Source organism: Musa acuminata, chromosome BXJ2-3, assembly GCF_036884655.1.
Source record: "Musa acuminata AAA Group cultivar baxijiao chromosome BXJ2-3, Cavendish_Baxijiao_AAA, whole genome shotgun sequence".
In the NCBI taxonomy this organism is placed as follows: Eukaryota; Viridiplantae; Streptophyta; class Magnoliopsida; order Zingiberales; family Musaceae; genus Musa; species Musa acuminata.
In genome coordinates, this window is record NC_088340.1 from 14,132,775 (window position 1) to 14,146,968 (window position 14,194).

Sequence of the window (14,194 nt, forward strand, 5' to 3'; positions counted from 1 at the left end):
CAAGAAACAAAATTCAGTAGCACTATCTACGGCGGAAGCCGAATACATTGCTTCAAGTGCATGCTGTGCATAAGTTGTTTGGATGAAAAATACATTAGAAGACTATGGAAGTCACTTCAAAAACATTCCCATAAAATGTGATAATACTAGTGCCATATGTCTTACTAAAAATCCAATTCAGCACTCTAGAACTAAGCACATCGACGTTAGGCATCATTTCATATGCGATCATGTCCTTAACAATAATGTTGTTCTAGAATTCATTGACACAAAGTATCAATTAGCATATATATTTACAAAAGCTTTGAATGAAGACCAATTTGAATTCATTAGAAGGAAATTAGGTATGTTAAATTGTCCCTAAGAATAAACTTGTTTGAATGGATTTTTCGTAAAGTTTTTCATCCTCTCTCTCCATTCCTCGGTGAATTTGATCCTTCTCTTTCGATTCTAAATGACACATTAAATTACCTTATCCTATCTTGAGTCAAACCCCGTCCCATCTGTTCAAGATTAATGATTTTATGATATTTTATGAATCTCAAAATTGATTTTGATGGCTTGATTATGAGTTTAAAGTTGACAATTTGAATTTGAATGAATTTGTATTCGAATTATGATCTTGACTTATTGGAGTTACTACTTGAAAATTTTTTTTTTATCACAATCTCTTCTTTGTACACCTATAATTATTGTTATTTATAGAAAGAAGAGATTTGATAAATGCTGAATTTTCCTTTAAGATGAACTCTACGTAAATATTTTAGCATACTTAATTTTGAATGATGAATTTTTGTATGATCAATGCTGAATTCCTGATGTTATAATCACAAATTATGTGCTTCAAGTCTCATTCCCTTTTTGTTGATGACAAAGGGGGAGAAATGATGACTAAGTGATGACTTATACCATTTCGATAGCATGACTTATATGACTTATAAGACTAAGTGATGACTTATACCATTTCGGTAGCATGACTTATATGAATTACAAGAGCTTGTATAATACAAATATCTCATATGCCTTGCAAAATCTTTGAGAATATCGCAAGATTGATTGATCATAATGAAAGCATGCCTTACATCTATATCATGAAATTCATGTTGAAAATCTTTATCTCCTATCATAGTGAAAACCATCCCTTATCACTTGACTTGAAAATGATTTTCATCGAAGTTTCGTATTTACTATTGCTTAATGAGAATAACGATAAGTTCTATGGAATACCGGAGTCAAGTTCGATGGACGTTTAAGAGACCGAAGAATCGTTGGAGATGCTGCCGAAACCAACCAAGAAGAAATCGGGAACTTGTCGAAATTTTCGGAAGTTCACCGAAGAGATCATCGGAGGTTCGCGGAGATCACCAAGAAGCCTCGGCTACTCGTTAAAGTCATCACAAGATCGGGAGCTTGATGGGAGTCCGTCGGAAGAAGTTCGTCGGAAAGCTCGCCGAAACAAGACTCGACGTTCGCGGTTGAAAACTTGCATAGGATGTTTTTAGTTATGTAGCTCACATGTAATTAGGATTAGGATTAAGAGATAATCCTATATCCTAGTTAGGGGCCAACTAGGGCCAAAATCAGACTTGGTTTGGGCTAAATTTAAAGCCCAAACAGTGAACCGAAGGGTCTGGTGGTGGCACCGCCAGACTGGGCGGTTGCACCGCCCAGCACCCGAGAGCCAGGCGGTGGCACTGCCTGGTTGGGCGGTGGCACCGCCCAGCACCCGAGAGCCAGGCGGTGGCACCGGCAGTCCACTGTCAGTGTCAGACACTGACAGGCGGTGGCACCGCCAACATCGGAAACTAAAGAGAATTCAAATTTTGGAGCCCAAATTTGAATCCTCTTGAGGCCTATAAATACCCCTCAAATCTCAGCTGAGATAACAACTTTTTGAGAAGCAATTGATTGAGAGAAAGTTCTTAGAAAAGTCTTAGCTAGTCTTGTTTTCAATTTGCTAGTGTTCACCTCCTTCTTTCTTGCTGAAAATCTGTAAGAGAGTGAACCGCTTGTAAAAAGTTGTAAGAGGGGTATTTACCCTTCCCCTTCAAGAGATTTGCTAGTGGAAGGTGGGAGCCTCATCGAAGAGGGGCCTCACAAGTGGATGTAGGTCATTTGACCGAACTACTTTAAAGTCGGCATAATCTCTGGTTTGCATTTCATTACTGCTATTTACATTACTGCAAACCTTTTTACTTGCTTTATTTCCTTATTACCTTTGCTACACAACTTTGTGAATACGCCTTCAAGTTAAGCACTTCCGAGTTCGATTTTTATCATACGAAAGATTTGTCAAAACCGACGTTTTAATCCGCTGCACTAATTCACCCCCCCCCCTCTTAGTGCCGCTCCGATCCTAACAACCCTTAGATTTCCCTACAATGGTTATACCCATTTAAATCATAAAAAATTTAAAATCATGGTTTTAAAATTTATCACCATGATTACTTCGAATAGAGGCAATCATAAAACCCTTTTTAGTTTGAACAAGTTTATAAAATTTTGAAAAGCATTTAAAGTAATCACTTTTATGTGCCAAGTATGTCTAAGTATATTTACTATAATCATCAATAATTACAAAAGCGTATTTACTACCTCTTAGACTTGTTATATCAAATAGTCCAAATAAATTCATATGGATCAATTGTAATGGTCTAGAGGTACTTATTTAATTCTTTGATTTGAAACTACTTTTTATTTGTTTTCTTAGTTGGCATGCATCATAAACTTTGTCTTTAACAAACTTGATGCTAGGCATTCCTTTTACAAGTTCTTTGGTTGAAATTTGAGAGATTAATTTTATGCTAGCATGACTTAATCTCCTGTGCCAAAGCCATGTATCATCGTTTAAAGCCGAAAAATATTTTTCATCACAAAAATCATCAATACTAATAGTATACATGTTATTATGTTTTAAGGCAATTATAGATCTATTTTTGTGTAGTATTTCAATTATACAAGCATTAGATTTAAATTTGATTATACATATTTTATTATATAATTGACTAATGCTTAGTAGATTATGTTTTAAATCATCTACTAATAATAAATCTTCGATCAAGAGGTTTGACTTGTTACCTATGGTTCCTTTGCCAATAATTTTTCCCTTGTTGTTGTCTTTGAAGGTGATATATCCTTTGTCTTGGTTGGTGAGCTTAGAGAAGTGTGTTGGATTTTCAATCATATGCCTTGAGCATCCATTATCAAGGTACCATCTCTTGCTCTTAGCTTTTGATTGTAAACATATCTACAAGAAGGGGGTTTTTCTTTTAGGTACCCATTTAACTTTGGGTCCCTCATTAATAGATTTACCTATCTTAACTATTGGCATTAAGTTATTCATGATTCTTTTAGGAACCTAAACTAATTTGTATGAACTATACTTTTTAAATGAACATCTATAGGCATAATGTCCAAATCTACCACAAAAATTATATTTATTTCCAAGTGAAACATGTAATGTGGGTCCTTTAATAAAGATAGTTGGCTTTTGTTTAGTGTTATTCACAAAGACAATTCCTTCCTTTCTATGAATGTGACCCTTATTAGTAAGGATTATGTTTAGAGATTTATTATCTATTTTAAATTTTTCTATAGTAAAATAATTTTCTTTCTTAAGTGAATCTATTTCTTCACACTTAGTGCAAGGAGCTAACATACTATCATCATGCTCATTTTTTAATTTATCAAATTCACTAACAAGAGAAGTATGCTCCTTTTTTATCAATTTATACTCTTTACTAACTAATTTAAAATTATCAAATAAATTATTAAAGGCATTGAATAGTTCATTGTAAGATAAAGAAGATTTGTTTGAGTTACATACCTCGTTGCCAAATACCATTAATGCGTAATTTGTAACATTTTCTTTATTGGTAGGCTCCTCGTTTTTGGATACACTTGAGTGGTTCCAAGTAGCTTTGGGCACTTTCTTTTTCTTTGGTAGATTTTTCTTTACTTAGGGACATTCATTTTTGAAGTGCTTCAGCTTCTTGCATTTATAGCAAATTATTTGGTTCTTTTTTAGTTCACTTTTGTTCTTAGTGTCTTATTTTATTTTATTTTTTTAAATTTTTTTTAAATTTTCTTATAAGAAGTGCCAAGTCATCATCATCATCATCGTCGTCACTTGTGTTTTCTCTCAAGCGGTTTTCTTTGGTTCTAAGTATCAAGTCCTTCCTATTTTTTAGAAGGTTATCCTCAAGTTCATCATGTGCAATACATATCATTTCGTAGGTCATCAAAGACCCAATAAGTTCTTCGAGTGAAAAATTGTTTAAGTCCTTTGCTTCTTGTATTGTCATTATTTTAGGATCCTAACTTTTTGGAAGGGATCTCAGTATTTTATTAACAAGTTCAAAATTAGAAAAACTTTTACCAAGTCCTTTTAGACCATTGATAACATCCGTAAAATGGGTGTACATCTCCAATGGTCTCGCTTGGTTTCATATGAAACAACTCGTAGCTATAAACCAAAAGATTAATTTTTGACTCTTTAACCCTACTTGTGCCTTCGTGTATAACTTCAAGTGTGTGTCAAATCTCATATGCAGTTTCGCATATAGAAACCTGATTAAATTTATTTTTATCAAGAGCACAAAACAAAGTATTCATAGCTTTAGCATTCAAAGAGAAAGTCTTCTTCTCCAAATCATTCAATTCGTTCATTGGTATGAAAGACTTTTCAAAATCACTTTCAACAATGTTCTATAAATAAAAATCCATAGAAAGTAAAAAAATTCTTATTATAGTTTTCCAATATGTGTAGTCCGTCCCATTAAATATAGGAGGATGAATGATAGAAAAATCCTTTTGATTGTCGGTAAAAGCTATTTCTCCTTGGGTGTTAAACCAAATGAGAAAAACCTTTGCTCTGATACCAATTGTTAGAACTGAAATCAGTACTACGGGAGGGGGGCGGGGGGGGTTAAATTAGTGCTTATGTAAAATTGTCGAGTATTTAGAAATCTATTTCAATAAATTTTATCAGAAATGAGTTTGAAGTTAGAGAAAGTGTGAAGTAGAGTAAGTAGCCAAATCAGTAAACAGTATAAAGGAAAAATGTAAAGAAGAGAAGACACATCAATTTTATAGTGGTTCGGTCATCGTGACCTACATCCACTCCCGATTCCTCCTCCGTTGAGGTCATTGGCTTCTACTATTAATCTTCTTTCAATGGGTGAAGATCAAGTACCCTCTTACAGCTCTATTATCCTTTTCATAAGTTTAGGAGATAACATTTACGCTTCTCTCGGCCCTCCGTTAAACAAAATTTACACTTAGGAAAGAGGAGAGGAACTCTCAAGGAATCACAACAACATTTTCTCACTTAGATCACAAGTTTTTTGTTCGTATCTTATGCTCTTTCATTCAAAAAAGTGTGGGTATTTATAGGCCTCAAATGGGTTTAAAAATAGAGCCAAAAAGTATTTTATCTCGAGTTTCCGGAATACTAGCAGTACCATCGCCTGCAGACTAACACTAGGCAGTACCACCACCCTATTTGAGTGGTACCACCATTTGATAAAGCTTCGGAGATTGGGCTCTAGCGGTACCACCACCTACCAGGATGGTACCACTACTTAATAGCATTAACTACAAGTAGTACCTATTGAAAAATCTTGGGAGCGACATCTCATATGTAGTGAAAGAACAGAAAATAAAATCCCCAATACCCAAATATATGTTCGTCGTCATGCGAAGATTGGTATATAAAATCTGTGAAATATAAAACCACGTGTAAGAGATTGTGTTACATAGGGAGATCGTATATCCCTAAATCCCTCCAAATCTCTAGGAAAGGATGAAGTGTTGAATGTCAGATTTCAATTATGAAACCAATTGATAGTGTTTATCTAATGTGCATTTGAGTGACATAGGACTAGCTTCGATCAGAAGATTTAAATCAATTAAAGTAGGAGGAATCAAACATTGGGCCGGAGCAAATATGTCAAAAGATTGGACATCGAGCTAGAGGATCAGTCGACGTGTCGATAGAAGGCTTCGGTCCGTGAACTCAGGCATCGGGCTGAGAAGATCGGACATTACACTAAGAAGATCATATGTTGCAAGAAGGCAACATACTGATTGGGCAATACGTCGAAGGAGAGAACGATGCGTCGAAGGATCGGACGAAGTGCCGAAAGAACTAATGACATGCCGAGTAATAAAGGATTCACTTGTAATTGATTATGTCTAGTTCGAGTTAGTTTAGAGTCTAATTGAGTCAGTTTAGAATATAATTAGACTAATTTAATTATGGGCCAACTAAGCCCAAGTTTGGGTTGTGTTGGGCCAAGTGAAAAGGCCCAAACAATGACCCAACAGGTGGCACCATCATGGCACAGTCTCCGAGACTATGTCAGGCGATGGTATCGCTAGTCTGGACGGTGGCACTACCTAATGGTAGGGTGTCAAGCAGTGGTACCGTCAGACTGGGTAGTGGTACCGCCCAGTGTTAGTGCTGCATACGGTGGTACCGCCCATACTTGGGAGACCCGGGATTAGACATCTTTAGGCTCCAAGTTTGAATAACTTGAGGCCTATAAATACCCTTCTCATCCCTTGTTAAAATACATAAGAATTGAGTGAAAAAAAGATACAAAAATACTATTGTAATCTTGTGAGAACTCCTCTTACGCTCTAAGTGTTAGTTTAAGAGAGGAGTGAAGGGGGTTGTAAAGGTTCTCTCTTGAACCTATCAAAAGGAGAATTGAGTTGTAAGGGTAGTTGGTCTTTGCCTATTGAAAGAAGACCAATAGTGGATGTCAGTGGCCTCCACGGAGTAGGTATCAGGAGTGGATGTAGGTCACGACGACCAAACTACTATAAACTCAGTTTGCATTTACTTTAAGTAATTTACTTTTATAGCAAACTACCTCTCCTCCTTACTATACTTTTACTACACCAACGCTCTTTTATGCTTTCAAGTTAACATCTTTCGAGATCAATTTAATCATACGAAAGAGATTTTTCGAAATCGATAATTTTATCCGCTGTACCAATGCTCTTTTAGTATTAGAGTCTCGTTACTTCTCATTTTATTTAACACCTAAGAGAAATGAATCTTTTTAGCTTTCAAGAGGGTTTTTCTCTCATTCGTCCTCCCATGTTCAATGGGACGGACTACACATATTGGAAAACTCGAATGAGAGTTTTCTTGCTTTTGTTGAATCTCGATTTATAGAATATAGTCGAATTTGGCTTTTAAATGTCTTCTCTTCCAATGAACCATTGGAATGATTTAGAGAAGAAGACTTTTTCATTAAATGCAAAGGCTATGAATGCCTTATTTTGCGCCTTAGACAAAAATGAATTTAATCAGGTTTCTACTTTTGAAATGACTTTTGATATTTGGTACACCCTTGAAATCGCATATGAAGGCACGAGTAGGGTTAAGAATTCTAAAGTTAATATTTTAATGCATGATTTTGAGTTGTTTTGAATGAAATTAAGTGAGACTATTAGAGACATGTACACTCGTTTTACGGATATCTCAATAGTCTAAATGCACTTGAAAAATATTTTTCAAATTTTGAACTTGTTAATAAAATATTAAGATCTCTTCCAAAGAGTTAGGACCCTAAAGTAACGGCCATTCAAGAGGCCAAGGATTTGAATAAATTTCCTTTCGAAGAACTTGTTGGGTCATTAATGACCTATAAGATGACTTGCAATGCTCATGAAGAACTTGAGAATAACCATCCAAAGAACAGGAAGGATTTGGCACTATAAACAAATGAAGACCACTCGAGCGAAAGCTCAAGTGATGATAACTTTGAACTCTTATCATTAAAGCTTAAAAATTTTTTAAAATAATAATTAAAGAATAAAAATGAAATTAAAAAGAAGAAGTTGTCAAAGAATAAGAAAATACTTAAAGTGGCTTGGGATGAATCAAGTTCATCTGAAGATGAAGAACAAACCAACAAAGGCGATGTGGCAAACTATACCTTAACGACTTTCTACGATGAGGTAACCAAAACTCCTTTGTTTTATTTCAAAATTACATAATGAATTTCATGAGTTGTACTTAAATTAGTTTAGAAAAATTATATATATATATATTTTTTAAAATTGAATGATATAATAAAAATAAAAAAGTATTTAAGAATAATATATATCCTTCTAGTAATTTTGAAAATGATCATGAAAATTAAATATTTTATGATAAAGGAACAAAATGTTAGACTTAAATCTAATGCTTAAGATAAATCCTATGTATGTTTTTAAGAAGCATTAATGTATATCTTAATGATTTCCATATTGCTTTTCGATTTCATTTAAAAATATTTTATGATTAATGAAATTATACTTGATAATTTAATGATGCATAATGATTTGAAATCTTATGTTTTGGAATTACGTGTTACACTTTTGATCATTTATCTTTCATGACATGATTCCTTTGTATTTATAATTTGTATATCTCATGATATGATTGAATCATTGATGCAAAGAAAGAAAATGTATTACTAGAACAAACAAAATGACTTTGATTAAAAATGCTTTATGAAATCATGCTTGATGAAATAATATGATGATGATTTGAAATCATGCTTAATAAGTTTATATTTCAAAGTTATACATGATAATTTTTGTGATTTATGGCTTATTGATCTTTGTCGTGATGAAATTTACTTTTTCGGTTCTAAACGATTATGCATGCTTTTATTTAGCAAAGGTATGCTTGTATGAAATAAAAAGGGAATACAATTCTTGAAAATTTCTCAATCTCTATCTTATGGAGTTTTCATCTTAGATATTTTTATTAATGAATAAATTTATGTTATGAATTTTATGAATTTCTTGAAAAGTGATTTTGATGATTTGATGATTTAAAATTTAATGAGGAACAGTTTAATTTCATTAGAAGAGAATTATGCATGCTAAATCCTCCAAATGTATTAATTTCTTTTTTGGATTTCTCAGTTCTTCATAACTTCAATTTTCTTTTTAAATTGAGATCATCTTTCTATTTGTAAAAGAAGAGTCTTGATTCATTGATTTTTGAATTAATGACTTAATTAATTCTTTTGAATCCATCTTCCTTCTATTTACAAGAAATGAGATTTGATTTTGCATGGACATCTTGATCCTTTTAGTGATTCCTTTCTCTTTGCTAAAATAGAAGCTTGATTCAATGAAACTCATTTATTATGGATTTGACTTGGTTCAAATCTTTTTGTGAATTTGGTTCTTGATATTTTTTGGAGAATGAATTTCTCCCTTACTCTTCTTCCTCTTCTTATTATCTTTTTATGACAAAGGAAGAAAGAAACTTGTTAAGAAGAACCAAAAAGCTCTTAAGCAAAAATGCTAGCTTCTCATTTTTCATCAAAGTTTTTACTTAACTTCTCATTTTTGCTAGCTTGGATAAATTGGTGTAAAACTTACTTGACATGTTTTTAAACACTTGCATTGTTGAATGACTCTCATTTTTGTTAATAACAAAAGGAGAGAAAATAAATGATGAATGTTTGGTACCAACAATCATAAAGTAATAAATACTTAAAAATGTTAATTTAATGTTTGGTATCATGAATGATTTAGTATCATGCTTGGGAGAAATAATGAATGTTTGGTATCATGATCAAAATATTAATAAGTGCTTAAAAATTTTAATGTCTTAGCATCATGAATGTTATGCTCAAAATGATGTATCATGAATGCTTGAGTATCATGTATGATATGCCCATAGTGATGATTGATTTTTTTTTTGTATTATGCATGAAAGATGAAATGTAAGGTTTTGAAATTGTACATGTTTTAATGATGCACAAACATATTGAATTAAGAATTATACTTTACCTTTGTTATGATTTAAAAATTGATGTAAAGGGAAAAGAATTACAACATTGTATTCTTCCCTTATTTTTGACAATGACATAGGGGGAGAAAAATTGCTAGATCAAGAGGCAAAATTTGGAAACTTGCACATTGCAAAAGAAGCAAACTTGCTAGCTTGCTCATCTCAAAAGAGAAGCAAGAAGTGTTATCTTATAAATCTCAAAAGAAGCAATGTTTGCTAAGTTACACATTTCAAGAAGATACAAAAATAGTCTATCTTGCACATCTCAAAAGATGTAAAATTTTGTTAACTTTCATATGTGTAAAATTTGATAGCTCGCATACTATAAAATTGCTAGCTTACTTGTTCTAATATAATGTAGAACATGCTATCTTGAACATCACCAAGAATTGCTAGCTTGCAATCTCAAGAGAAGTAGAAGTGTTATCCTGCCTATCTCAAGAAGCGAAACATACTAATTTGTACAAACTTGTAAAACTCAAAACTATTGCTAGCTTGCATGTAAAATGATGTAAAATTATGTTAGCTTGCGCTTTGCTAAGGAAGCAAAAATTGCACTTTTTACAAGAGAAGAAAGAAAATTACTTGCTTGCATGATGATAAAACTTGAGATTATGATGATTTGAAACTTGCTAAATGCACTTCTTCTTTTTGTTGATGACAAAGGGGGAGTAGTTATGATAATGATCATGCATAGAATGATGTATTGAAATTTTGATTATGTATGATTTTATGATGATATGTTGCAAATATTCATGATTAAATTTGCCTTGACTTGAATTCAATTTGAATTCAAGGCTCATCTCAAATATGTCATATTAATAGGGGGAGTTTGTTTAAACTCCATCATCAATTAGTTGTCATCATCAAAAAGGGAAAGATTGTTGAATCTCAAGTTTTGATGATAAAACCAATTGATAGTATTTATCTAATGTGCATTTGAGTGATGCAGGACTAGCTTCGATCAGAAGAGGTAAATTGATTAAAGCAAGAGGAATCAGATGTTGGGCCGGAGCAAACATGTCAGAAGATTGGACGTTGAGCTAGAGGATCGGTCAACGTGTTGGTAGAAGGCGGTCCATGAATTCGGGCATCGGGCTAAAAAGATCGGACATTGCGTCAAGAAGATCAGATGTTGCGAGAAGACAACATGCTGATTGGGCAATACGTTGAAGGAGAGGATGATGCGTCGAAGGATCGGACGAAGTGCCGGAAGAACCAATGATTTATCGGACAACAAAGGATTCACTTATAATTGATTATGTCTAGATCAAGTTAGTTTAGAGTCTAATTTAGTCAGTTTAGAAGGTAATTATATCAACTTAATTAGGGGGCCAATTGGGCCCAAGTTTGGGTTATGTTCGACCAAGTGAAAAGGCCTAAATAGTGACCCAAATGTGGCACCATTGTGGCACAATCTCCAAGACTGTGTAAGGTGGTGGTACCGCCCAAACACAATCTCCAAGAGATTGTCAAGCGGTGGTACTACTAGTCTGGGCGGTGGTACTGCCTAGAGGCAAGGTGTTAAGCGGTGGTACCGCCCAAACCCGGGAGACCCAGGATGAGACATTTTTAGGCTTCAAGTTTAAATTAACTTGAGGTTGATAAATACCTCTCTCATCCCTAGTTAAAATATACAAGAATTGAGTTAAAAAAAGATACAAAAATGCTATTGTAATCTTATGAGAACTCTTACGCTCTAAGTGTTAGTTTAAGAGAGGAGTGAAGAGGGTTGTAAAGGTTCTCTCCTGAATCTGTCAAAAGGAGAATTGAGTTGTAAGGATAGTTGGTCTTCGCCTATTGAAAGAAGACCGATAGTGGACACTAGTAGCCTCAAGGAGGAGGAATCGAGAATGGATGTAGGTCAAGACGACCGAATCAGTATAAACTCGGTTTGCATTTACTTTGAGCAATTTACTTCTATAGTAAATTGTCTCTCCTCCTTACTGTGCTTTTACTATGCCTACGCTATCATACACTTTCAAGTTAATATCTTTCGAGATTGGTTTTAATCGTACGAAATAGATTTTTCGAAACTGACATTTTTATCTACTGCACTTATTCACCGCCCCACCCCCTCTCTTAGTGCTGATTCATTCCTAACATGAAGGAGGTCAAGCGCCCTCCTTTCTAGCGGTGCTCCACACAGTAGAGCTGTGACGATGCTCCTCAAAACTCTAGGCCTGCTCTGAGGTGGAGAGAAATAGGAGAATATGAGAGGCAAGTGAAAGACTCTAGCCTATGAACCATTGATTCTCTCCTATTTATAGAAGTCCCCTGTCAAATTAACCCTAATGGATCCTCTACTATTGGGTATTATATCTCCATCCAACTACCCAAGCCTCTTAGATTAATGAATCTCCATCCAATAATCTCATATGATCTCTTATTGGATCTCATCCATAGGATCCAATAATTCGGCGGCTTATTGGATATCCAATAAGATAAGGGTTCTGACGGATATCTTATATCCGAACCTCTACTCATCACAATGCCTACCATATGTATATGACCTTCTAGGCCCAATATCGAGCTGGCCGTGAGTCATACCGGTCAGAACTCCTTTTGGCTTAGTGAATTATTATCTCCATAATAATTCACTCGACTCATCGATTGCGGACGTAATAGGCCACTATGCCACAGTCCCCAGAGGATACAGGAGAATCCAATCCATTAGACCTATTTGTTCTCAGTTATCGTGTACCGATAGTCCCTCATCCATCTAATATCCTAGAGACCATATACCGAGCATGGTGCTGTCAGACTCATACGGTTTCTACTAGAGTCTCACTCTAATTGGATTCTCTCGGTGAACTCTTTCTCTCTCAATCCAAATAACCCTGGCAAGGGATTTGTCTGAGTAAGAACACATAGGATATTCCTCTCATGACACCGAGAGTGGATGATCCTCTATCGACACTCAATAGCCATCGTAAGATTGACTATCACTCCCAATGACCAACTATGCTAGATCTAGGACATCCAAACCTATAAGTCTGATATCAAAGAGTGGAGCACTCATATAAGATATCCTTTGTGTCTCAAGTCTAAGGACCAGATACACCATTAAGACTACAAAATCGCTGTCTGACAATAAGGCATTATCAACCATTCAGCATTTCGTAAGCAGATCAATCAATGAACTCATTCTCCAATGAGCACCTATACTGTATCCCTAGTATCCCCACACAAGTAGCTATGAGACCAACTGCACCTATCAAATGGACTAGTATATAGCACACTCATTTGTCTGGTAATCTTTATGTCCCTCTTGTTAGGAATGAGTCGGCACTAAGACGGGGGCTGAATTAGTATAGCGGTAAAAAATAATAGTTTTAAAATCTCATTTTGATTAAACCCAATTTAGAAATGCTTAACTTTGAAAGCGAAGTAAGGAGGAAGTTTGCTATGAAAGTAATTTGCTCAAAATAAATACAAACCAGATTTTATAGTGGTTTGGTCGTCGTGACCTACATCCACTCCCGATTCCTCCTCCATCGAGGCCTCCGGCATCTACTATCAGTCTTCCTTCAATAGGCAAATACTAACCACCTCTTTATAACTCTATTCTCCTTTTGACAGACTCAGGAGAGAATCTTTACAAGTTTCACATCTCTCTTAGAATGAACTCTAAACTCTAAGAGATGAAGAGGAACACTCAACACTTTTCAAGCTTTTTCAACTCTTTTTTGTTAAGGATTCTTTCCCCCTTTCTACCAAATTCTTACTCATCTAAGCAGGAAAGAGTGGGGTATTTATAAGCCATAAATAGATTTAAATTTGGAGCACAAAATTTAAATCCCCGAGATTTCAAGGTACGGGCAGTACCACCGCTTGCACTAGGGGGTACCACCGCCTACAGCCTGACATTGGGTGGTACCATTGCCTAGGAGACTATATCTGGGTGGTATCACTGCTCAGACTAGCGGTACCACTGCCTGACAACTTTGGAGACCAAGTTTTTCAAGTTTTCCAACTCACAAGCGGTTCTCCTGCCTGTTCTAGCGGTGCCACCACCTGACCCAACATTTGGATCATTGAATGGGCCTCCCAATGAGCCCAAATCACTCTCAATTTAGGCCCAATTGGCCCCTAATTAAGTTGACATTGTTTCACCCCAATACCGACTCAATTAGACCTAAAACATAACTTGATCTAGATAAATTATTACAAGTACTAATCATGTGTTGTCTGGCATGTCATTGGTTCTTCCAGCACTTCATCCGATCCTTCGGCGTATCGTCCTCTTTTGCAGCCTTTGCCCAATCGATATGTTGACCTTCATAACTCTGATCCCCTTGGCATAATGTCCGCTATTTTAGGCCCGATGCCCGAATTCTCGACCCGAAGCCTTCTGCCGACACGTCGATCATTCCTCCAGCC